The following is a 10,740-nucleotide window of genomic DNA, read 5'->3' as shown; positions in this document are numbered from 1 at the left end:
GGGATTTTCAAAATGATAAATGAACACTGTCTTCAACTCCATGTCATCAGCTGCATTAGCCCCTAACAAGAGACTCAGCCTGTCCTTTGAAGCTTTGAAGCCAAGCGTTAACTTTTCTTCTTAGCTATGAAAATCCTGGATGGCATCTTCTTCCAATAGAAAGCTGTTTCATCTACACTGAAAGTCTGTTGTTGAGTGTAGCTGCTTTCATCAGTGATCTTAGCTAGATCTGGATAACTTGCTGCAGCTTCTACATCAGCACCTGCTGCTTCATCTTGCACTTTTTTTTTGTTCTGGAGATGTCTTCTTTCCTTAAACCTTATTAACCCACCTCTGCTAGCTTCCAACTTTTCTTCTGCAGCTTCTTCACCTCTCTCAGCCTTCACAGAACTGAAAGAGTTAGAGCCTGGCTCTGGATTAGGCTTTGGCTTAAGGGAATGTTGTGGCTGATTTGATCTTCTATCCAGACCACTCAAACTTTCTCCACCTCAGCAATGAGATACAACATTGATTTGCTGTTTCACTTTCTTATCATTGGTGGGTTCACTAGAGTGGCACTTTTAATTTCCTTCAAGACCTTTCCCTTGAGGTTCTCCAAGCTGGATTCACAACTTGGCTGGTGCAAGAGGCCTAACTTTCAGCCTGTCTTGGCTTTCAACATGCCTTCCTCACTGAGTTTAATCATTCCTAGCTTTTGATTTAAACTGAGAGATATATCTTTCTTTCACTTGAATACTTAGAGGGTTATTAATTGGCCTAATCTTAATAATGTGTCTAAAGGAATAGGAAGGCCCAAGGAGAGGGAGAGAGATGTGAGGATGGCCAGTTGGAGCAGTCAGAACACACAAAACTTTGATCATTTAAGTTTACCGTCTTATATGGGCATGGTTTGTGGCACCCCAAATCAATTACAATAACATCAAATGTCACCGATCACAGATCATCATAACAGATATAATAATAGTGAGGCTGGGTGCGGTGTTCATGCCTGTAATCCCAGCACTTTGGGAGGCTGAGGTGGGTGAATCACTTGAGGTCAAGAGTTCGAGACCAGCCTGGCCAACATGATTAAATCCTGTCTCTACTAAAAATACAAAAACTAGCCAGGTGTGGAGGCATGCACCTGTAATCCCAGCTACTCGGGAGACTGAGGCAGGAGATTCGCTTGAACCCAGGAAGCAGAGGTTGCAGTGAGCCAAGATCATTCCATTGCACTCCAGCCTGAGTGACAGAGTGAAACTCTGTCTTAAAAACATAAATAAATAAATAAAATAATAATAATAATAGGGAAAAGTTTTAAATATTGCAAGAGTTACCAAAATGTGATACAGAGACACAAAGTGAGCACATGCTGTTGGAAAAATGGTGCCAATAGACTTGCTCAACGTGGGGTTGTCTCAAACCTTCAATTTGTAAAAAACACATTATTTGTGAAGCACAATTAAGTGAAACATAATAAAGCAAGGTGTGCTAGTCTATGCGAAAAGAGATTCAGCCTCAGTAGGAGTCAGGGCCCAGAGCCCAACACATAGTAGTTCTCAGTTCTTCTTACTTGTTTAGTGGAAATACCATTTAAAAAAACAATGAGGCCGGGTGCGATAGCTCATGCCTGTAATCCCAGCACTTTGGGAGGCCGAGGCAGGTGGATCACCTGAGGTCAGGAGTTCGAGACCAGCCTGGTTAACACAGTGAAACCCCTTCTCTACTAAAAATACAAAAATTAGCCCGGCATGGTGGCAGGCGCCTGTAATCTCAGCTACTCGGGAGGCTGAGGCAGGAGAATCCCTTGAGCCTGGGAGACGGAGGTTGTGGTGAACAGGGATCATGCTGCTGTATTCCAGCCTGGGTGAGAGAGTGAGACCCTGTCTCACACACACACAAAAAATAAATAAATAAAAATAAAAATAAAACAACAAGTTGTGCATTTTTAAAAATTAATAGACAATTTTTTAGAGTTGTTTTATACTTACGGAAAAAAGTTGAGCAGATGGTACAGAGAGTTCCCATCGGTACCTCCCAACTCTGTTTCCCCATTATCAACAACTTACCTTAGTATGATACATGTTACAATCAGTGAATCAATGTTTATATTTGCTTATTAACTCAAGTCCATAGTTTATTAAAATGCCTTAGTTTTTGCCTAGTGTCCTTTTTTCTGTTGCAGGATCCGTCATTGCCAAATGCCTCATGACTTCTAGTTATCATTTTCCCTGAGGCTTCTCTCAGCTGTGGCCATTTCTCAGACCTTCTTTGTTTCTGATGACCTTGACAGTTTGAGGAGTACTGGTCAAGGATATTGTAGGGTACTGCTCTGCTGGAGTTTGTCTGATGTTTTTCTCATAGTTGGGGCTGTCGGTTTTTGGGAGGAAGACCACAGAGGTAAAGTGCCATTTCACTCATCATATCAAGGAGCCAAAAAACTGTTGGTATTGACCTTGATCCCCTGGCTGGTGTCATCTTGGTCAGTGTCTCCACTGCAGAGTTAATCTCCATACAGTGCTATTTAGAAGGAAGTCCTGATGTGCACCCCATAGTGGGGAGTAATGTTCCCCCTCTTTTAAGGTGAGGTCGCGACATAATTTATTTGGAATCCTGCATGAGATATTTGTCTCTTCTCTCCCACTTATTAAGTGTTTTTTTGAGATGGAGTCTCGGTCTGTCACCCAGGCTAGAGTGCAGTGGCATGATCTCGGCTCACCGCAACCTCCGCCTCCCCGATTCAAGTGATTCTCCTGCCTCATCCTCCTGAGTAGCTGGGATTGCAGGAGTCTGCCACCACGCCCAGCTAATTTTTGTATTTTTGGTAGAGATGGGGTTTTGCCATGTTGACCAGACTGGCCTTGAATTCCTGACCTCAAGTGATCGATCCGCCCGCCTTGGCCTCCCAAAGTGCTGAGATTATAGGCGTGAGCCACCATGCCTGGCCCCCACTTACTAATTTATTCAATCATTTATACATATCAGTGTGGACTCATCGATATTTATTTTATACTTTAAGTGATTATCCAATATATTTTTGTTGCTCAAATTGTTGTGTGTGTGTGTGTGGGGGGGTGTTTTACCCTGTGGATTGGAAAAATCAAAAGATTGATGTATAGCCAGGGCTGTGGCAGCTGTGGGGCTGCCCAGAGGATGAATTGCTGCCCCTTTGGAGTGGAGGAGCGTGTTCTGACCTGGAAGTACCAGAGGAAAAGGGGCAGGAGCAGGGCAATCTGTGTCATCGGGCCCATTTTTACTTAAAAAGAAGGCCGGGCATGGTGGCTCACACCTGTAATCCCAGCGCTTTGGGAGGCTGAGGAAAGCTGATGGCTTGAGCCCAGAAGTTTGAGACCAGCCTGGGTAACATGGTGAAACCTTGTCTCTACGAATTTTTTTAAAAATTTGCTGTGTGTGGTGGTGTGTGCCTGCAGTCTCAGCTACTTAGGAGGCTGAGATGGGAGGAACACTTGATCCTAGGAGCTTGAGGCTGCAGTGAGCTGTGATCATGCCACTGCACTCCAGCCTGGCGTCAGAGTCAGACCCTGTCTCAAAATAAATAAATAAATAGAAGGAATGTCTATTTTATCTGTCAATTCCTATCTATAGCTATCGATTATCTATTGTTCAATCAATTATCAACCATTATTTATTATCTATTGATCAACATATCTCTTGATCTATCAATTATCTACTGATTTATCTATCCATTATCTACCTATCTGTCTATCTAATTTGTTTCCTGTCAGCTACACTGTCCCACTCTCAATCTGTTCTCCACCCAGTGGACACCTGAGGGGTCCTTGGGCAACGCACATCACATCAGGTCCCCTCCCTTCCCTCAGTGGCTTTCCGACGCCCTCAGAATAACGTTCAAGCTCCTTATGGTGGCCTACAGTGCCCTCTATTGGAGCTCCACTCAAATGTCCCTCCTCAGAGAGCCCTTCCCTGGCAATCCCACTTGTAGCAGGTGGAAAGTGGCATTTTACTCCTGCTCCAGGCCACCCGACTTCCGGTCCATCACCTATCATCCCACCATCCCTTCCCCCCAAGAATTCATCACCATTTGAAACATTCTCCTCCCCTCCACTAGAATCGAGGCCCCATCAAGGCAGTGGGCTCCATGGCTGCTGACTTGTTGGCTCTTGCAGCCAGGCTTAGCCCAGAGCCCAACACATAGTAGGTCTCAGTCCTTCTTACTTGTTTAACGAAGGTCCTGAGAGAACCCAAGGCAGAACAACGCTCCTTCAGCCACATTAGTGACCGGCGAAGGGGGACTGGAGAGGGAGAGAGGAGATTATCAACTTTTTCTTTAGATACCTCTGGTTTGTTTAAGCTGTTACAAAGAACATGTAGTACTATGGTTTGTAATTAAAAAGAAAATCCAAGAAAGTTAATCAAAAAGGAAAAGACATAAAGTTTTCACTTCCTGGGGACAAAAGAAGAAAGCAGCAGAGGCTTTAAGTGGGAAATGGTTGGTGTATAGGTGAGCACAGAGAGTCTCCTGAGGCTGCGGATGGAGTGGGGCAAAGGGGGCTGGAGGGTGTGTGGCAGCAGAGGGTGCTGGGGAGATGGGGAGGCTCTAGAATTGTTACGGATTGAGGGGCCTGCAGTCTGGGTGGAAGGTGGGGGCAGGGGTGGGAGCTGTCTAGAAGCTGTGCTTTTGCAGTCGGCTGGATGTGGGTTTGAGGTGACTCGTGGGGGTGACTAGGGAGTCCTGGGGCATCCCATGCTTCCACCACTGGAACCTGGACAGCCCCCACAGTCCAGTCCCTGGCCCAGCACCCGGATGCACCGGGCCTCTCTCCTCTCTTGGCTTCAAGTTTCCCAGCAAAAGAATAGGGCTTGGCACAGGAGTCTCCAAGGTTCTCCCAGCTGGGATGGCCACCTCCGTGGCCGCTGACTCCGGGCGGAACGCTGGAGCACCTGCCTGTCTTGTAGGCAGCTCCAGTCCCCGTTTCCATCAGAGGCCCTGAACAGGCGGCCTCCGCCTCTGGCCAACAGAGGGCGTTGTGGCACCGCCGCACCTCGCGCATGGCAGAGCGGGTGCCTGTAGCCCAGGCCCTGGGTGGGCCCCAGGCATCCGGTACCTCCTCGTCCACGTGTCCTTCTCCGTGCAGCCCTATTCACTCCAGAGTGTCCACAGGACTCGAGTGTCCGGTTCTCAGGGCCCCAGCCGGTGAGGTCATGCTGGATCTGGACCTGCCCAGGAGGTCATTCCTTCCATGCCCCTGCCTCCGGGCAAATTTCACAGCCGGGTGTGTCTCTGGGCAGGAGAGGGAGCTCTCCTTGCGCCACGCAGTCGTTACCCCTGGTGTCAGGTCTTGGTGTCCAGCTCGAATCTCTCTCACTGTAGCTAAAAGCGACATGGCTGCTTCCAGAGCTGAGGGGGAGCTGGTGTTGAAGAAGCCAGGAGAGGGGTGTTAGCCACTTTCCCAGGCGTCTTAGTGGTTCCCTGCCCAAACCAATAAATCCCAGTAAATCCCGCCGTCCTCTAACCCCAGCACTGCCCTCCTCCCTCTCTTCTTGGGAGTGGAGAATAGCTGGGATGGGAGCCCTGGGTCTCAGAGGGCAGGTGGGAGAAGCTGAATTGGGAGGCTTCTACCAGATTCTCCCCAAGAAACCTGGCAGTGGGAAGGGGGCTGAGAGGGTGGCTGGCTTCCTGGTGCATGCCCAGGGCAGGGGACCCCAAGGCTAGAATATCCCTGGACAGCCCTTTCCTGTGCACGGCAACCTCCATCACGGGCTCTTCTAGGCCTCACCCTCCCCACACCCCTAATCCCCACATCCCCGCTCCTCCCCATAATTCTCCCCACGCCCAGAGCTGGCCGGGCCCCAGCGGGGACATCCAAAGGCAGCATCAGCCCCAAGCTGCAGGCCTCTCACGCCCGTGTCTTGCTTCATTTCAAGAAAGCCCCTCCTTTCCTGTTTCATGCCCCATTGGCTCTGCTGTCCCAGGCTGGCAGGCTCCCGGGAGTGTGCTTGGTCCCAAGAACAGAGGAAGCTCTACCACCTCTCAGATGCCTAGTTTGTCCCTACTGGGATTTGGGCCATCTGAGACACCCTCCCTGAAGCGGACTGGGCACACAGGTGGAACCAGGCCCACAGCAGAACATCCAGGGACTCCCACCACCTGATAGCCAAGCCCCCAGCAGGGTCAGGGAAAGGGAGCTCCCACTGACTCAGGGGGCCAGGCAGGCCCAGGCTTGCTGTGTGACTTGGAGGAACCACTCTGGCCTGGCTGTGGCCCAGATGTCACCCAGGAAACCCATGTGCCCCTGCCTCTTTTGCCCTACGCAGTCCCCATAGCCGTCCTCACAGGACTGAGGGCCCCCATTAGGCTGTTGGCCCGAGGTCTGTAGTGGGAAGGTGGAGGGGAGTAGGGCGCCCCGGACGTGCATTCCAGGGCAGGCTTCCCAGGAGTCATGTGGTGCTCACTCTCCTGCGGCGTGTGGAGTGGAAAGGTCTCCCCAGCCAGGCGCTCCGGGCCGGGATGCTGAGTGGAAGTGTTGGGAGGGGCTGAACGACCAGCACCCTGGGCCCTTGTGGAAAAAGACCTTGGCCCCAGATCCTCCTGTCTCCCCTTCCCCTTGTGGCCTCCTGTTCCTGGGTACAGATGAACCTGTTTGCCATGGAGATGGGGCCACGGGGCAGCTCCTTCTCAGGTGTCCACACCGTCATCAGTTGCTGGTCCACCTGGAGCACAGGCTGCATGCCGTGGAGACACAGCGGGGGCATAGACACACACAGACAGGCCACACCACCAAGTCCCGGGCTGGACATGTGATCAGTTTGCCCAGAACCATCATATCCTGATCCATGATGACAACATGAGGACATCTTGGTTAGGCCTCTGCCAGATCCAGGTTCAAATCTGGGTTCTGAACCTTGCTTACCTTAGCAACAAGGGCCCTAAGCATTCCGAACCTTGCTTTCCTCACCTGTGAAGTGGGATAACCGTATCTCCAACAACACAAGGTTGATGTCAGGATTAAATGATAGTGTATGTAACAGTAATTATAGCAACAAACCCTGAGGGAGTGCCAGGGAGCTCTTTTAAGCACATCCTGTGAATGAACTCTAATCCTCATCATAAGTCTAAGGTCTGGCCTCTTATCCTCATTTTTCAGATAAAAGAGACATAGCCCTTGCCCTCAAGGAATTTCCAGTCCAGCAGGGAGATAGAGAAGTGAGCAAAAATCCTTTGAGCCAAATTCGTCTTTACTGTTCGGTGTAATGAGAATTCAGGTCACAAAGGTTCACATTTTAATTGGGTCCTCATAATCCCCCACCGTGAGCCCATGGTACAGGCAGGGAAACGGGCCCCGAGAGATTGCAACACTTGCCTAAAGGTGCAAAGCAGAGAAGGGGGAAGCAGCACTGTGTGACTTCCGTGCCTGGGCCCTTCCACAGCAATAAACACAAAATACCATTGAAACCAAGATGCTTGCCATGTAATTGCAGTTTCCAGAACAGTCCCCTGGCTCCTTCTTACAAACGGAGGATTGCAGCCCACGAGCCCCAATCCAGACAGGCCAATCCTGTCTCTCCACCACACTGTTCTGCCTCTGGATGCCCAGAGTGAGGAATGACTACTTCTGCTTGGTAAAGCTGGAGAAGAGTTTACCCACAAGGTGACATTTGAGGTGGGATTTGAAGGATGCATAGGAGTTCATCAGAAGGACAGGGAGGGAAGCCAACCTAGGAGGAGGGAAGAGAATGGACAAGGGCAAAGAGGCACAAATGTATATGGTGGAGGAAAGCAAGCAGGTGTTCTGGTGGGGAACAGGGTGAACAAAGGTAGAAGGCAGGGCCACCCAAGGAAGCTGTGTTTGGTGATTAATGAAGGCAGGGGACTTGAGGGGGTGGGAGGGATGATGGAGATAAGACAGAAAATGCAGGTAGGAGCCATATTTCAGTGGAGACAAAGCTCTCACTAAAGGACTGCCCCCTAACTTGGGAATTCCAGAGACCCCTTGGTGGTAAAGCCACTGAAACAGTCACACAGGACAGCTGCTGCCAGTCCTGCCCAGGTTGGGGTCTGGGAGGGGTCTGCTGCTTAGAGCACCTCACTGGCAGCCAGGCCCAGTGTGTGGAGCGTGTGCAGGCTCTGGGCCCCTGTGTGAGGCCAAGGTGTGTGTGCTCATTCATCAATGGAGTGTGCAGAATGCACTGGAGGCTCTGGGAGGGTGTATAGGAGTGTAGAGAAATGTGGGTGAATTGTGTGTGGGTGTGAAAACACATAACCATGGGTGTCTGTGCAACTGCCTGTGCAAGTGTGTACATGTGTGTAACCCCATGGAGCATGCACGGGGCCAGGCACCCAGGACTCTCATGGAGGGGGAAATAGGTGTATGTATGCAAATACAGGTCTGTAAATGCAGGTATATGCAGGGACTGAAGTGTGTGTGTGTGTGTGTGTGTGTGTGTGTGTGTGTGTGTGGCTGTCCCTTAGGAGGTGTCTGGGTCAAGGCGGGATGGAGAGAAGCAAGCCCCAAGAATAGATGTGAGGAAAGGCTCAGCATCCTGAAATCAGGATTCCAGCATTACTTAGAAATGGCCAGCCTCACTGCACATGCAAATCAGATGGGAGTGATATGCAAATAAGCAGTCTTCTCCTTCCTGGCCTTTGCCTGGGCTGTCACCCCAGAAGTCTTCCTGGAGTTCTGGGGACAGGGGCCGTGGAAAGAGGGGCTCTGGCAGTGCTGGGAGCAGAGCTCCTTGTTGCCTTGGTCCCCTCTAGCTCATGGGTTAAGGCTGAAAACTCCATAAGACCCTACATATTCCGTGAGACCCCACGGGAGGCTTCCAGCTGCCACTGGGCCTAGTTCCCAGCTGTGGGGGCAGGCGTAGGAGAGGAGGGGAAAGAGCTGGGGGAGCTGGGTGAGGTCTCCCAGGCCCCACTGCGGAGAATGGATGTCACAGTGACAGCTGGCTCAGCCAGCATTCACTGGTCAGGCCCAGTTGTCGGGGTGCCAGGGTGAGGGATCAAGGGTAGACGGAGGCCTGCAGTGGGCATGCAGGGCGCCTGGGGCTTTCCTTGGGGCTCAGAACACAGACCCATGTTGCTGGAGAGGCTCACACAGCCTTCTGACTCCCTCCCTGCACACAGGGCACCCGAGATCACTCAGCACGACGTCATCGGGCCAAGACCATGCCCAGGCTCCCCACCCCAGGCGAGTGCTTGTCCCTCTGCCCGGGAGTACACATCCTGACTCATGCACGCGTGCTGCACGGGCAGTGCACACGCCTACACCTCACACCCTCTTAGGCCCTCCGCAGAGTGTCTACACGGAGCACGTTTACTGGCATTGAGGACCAAGCACACAGGCACGCCCAACCTCCAGGCCGAGCACAGAACACCTGCCCATGGATGTGCTCACAGCCCCGAGCAGGACTTTCTCCCACCCACCCGTCTTCCCCTATGCAGGTGTCCAGACAGGCTGTGGGGAGGGGGCGATGCCTGCTCCTCCAACATAATACACTTTCTCCTCGGTGGGCGGCCATCTCTGCTCCCTGTAGCTTCTGATCAGTTTCATAGTCACACGTGGTTGGGGGTCCAGCTGCCTCCAGAGCTGGGGCTTCGTGTTTGCCTGACTCCTGGGTCTCTCTTCATGTGACAGGTCTCTTCCCTGAGGCAGAGCCTGGGACTCCTTCCTTTGACTGGGTGGGGCCCCTGACGGCAGGAGCCAGGTATCCCCCATAGGATTTGAGCTCCCTGACGGTGGCGACTGTCCCTACTGTCCTGAAGGCAGGGGCGTGTCTGCCTCTGACCTCCAGACAGACTGCCAGCTCCTCTCAGAGCCCAGCCCTGGGTTCTACACAGTCCTAATGATCTGGGGTGAGTGGACAGACAAACAGCCTTGCCCTAGGCCTAACCAAAGGCCAAAGGTCAAACTCCATGCATGCCAGGAAGGGAACCCAGCCCAGAGCAGCCCAGGACAAAACCCTGTGGCCCAGCTACAAAGGGCAAATGTGTACTCCTAGACTGCCTTGGCCCCAGACCCCTCCTGGCCAGCCAGATGGAGCCCTGGAAAGAAACCACACGGGGCCCATCCAGTGGCTCACACCCTCCTTCTAGGAAGTCCTTCTGGGTGTCAGCCTCAAATCTCTCATGCTGTGGCATTTCCCCTCCTTTGCCTCGTGGGTCTCTCACATGGCATAATTCCTCACCTTTCAACTTCCCAAGATGTATTGTCCCTATTGAAATTAAAAAACAACAGATAGGCTGGGCTCATTGGCTCACACCTGTAATCCCGGCATTTTGGGAGGCCGAGGTGAGCAGATCACTTGAGGTCAGGAGTTTGAGACCATTCTGGCCAACATGGAGAAACCTCGTCTCTACTAAAAATGCAAAAATTGGCCTGGCACAGTGGCTCACGCCTGTAATCCCAGCACTTTGGGAGACCGAGGTGGGTGGATCACCTGAAGTTGGGAGTTCGAGATCAGCCTGACCAACACGGAGAAACCCATCTCTGCTAAACATACAAAATTAGCTGGGCGTGGTGGCGCATGCCTGTAATCCAGCTACTCAGGAGGCTGAGGCAGGAAAATTGCTTGAACCCAGGGGGTGGAGGTTGCAGTGAGCCGAGATCCCACAACTGCACTCCAGTCTGGACAACAAGAACGAAACTCCATCTCAAAAAAAAAAAAAAAACAAAAAAAGCAAAAATTGGCCCAGGCATGGTGGTGCATGCCTGTAATTCCAGCTTCTTGGGAGGTTGAGGCAAGAGAATCGCTTGAACCTGGGAGGCGGAGGTTACA

The sequence above is a fragment of the Pan troglodytes genome, chromosome 19 (genome assembly GCF_028858775.2).
Source record: "Pan troglodytes isolate AG18354 chromosome 19, NHGRI_mPanTro3-v2.0_pri, whole genome shotgun sequence".
NCBI lineage: Eukaryota > Metazoa > Chordata > Mammalia > Primates > Hominidae > Pan > Pan troglodytes.
This window is presented reverse-complemented; position numbering follows the sequence as displayed.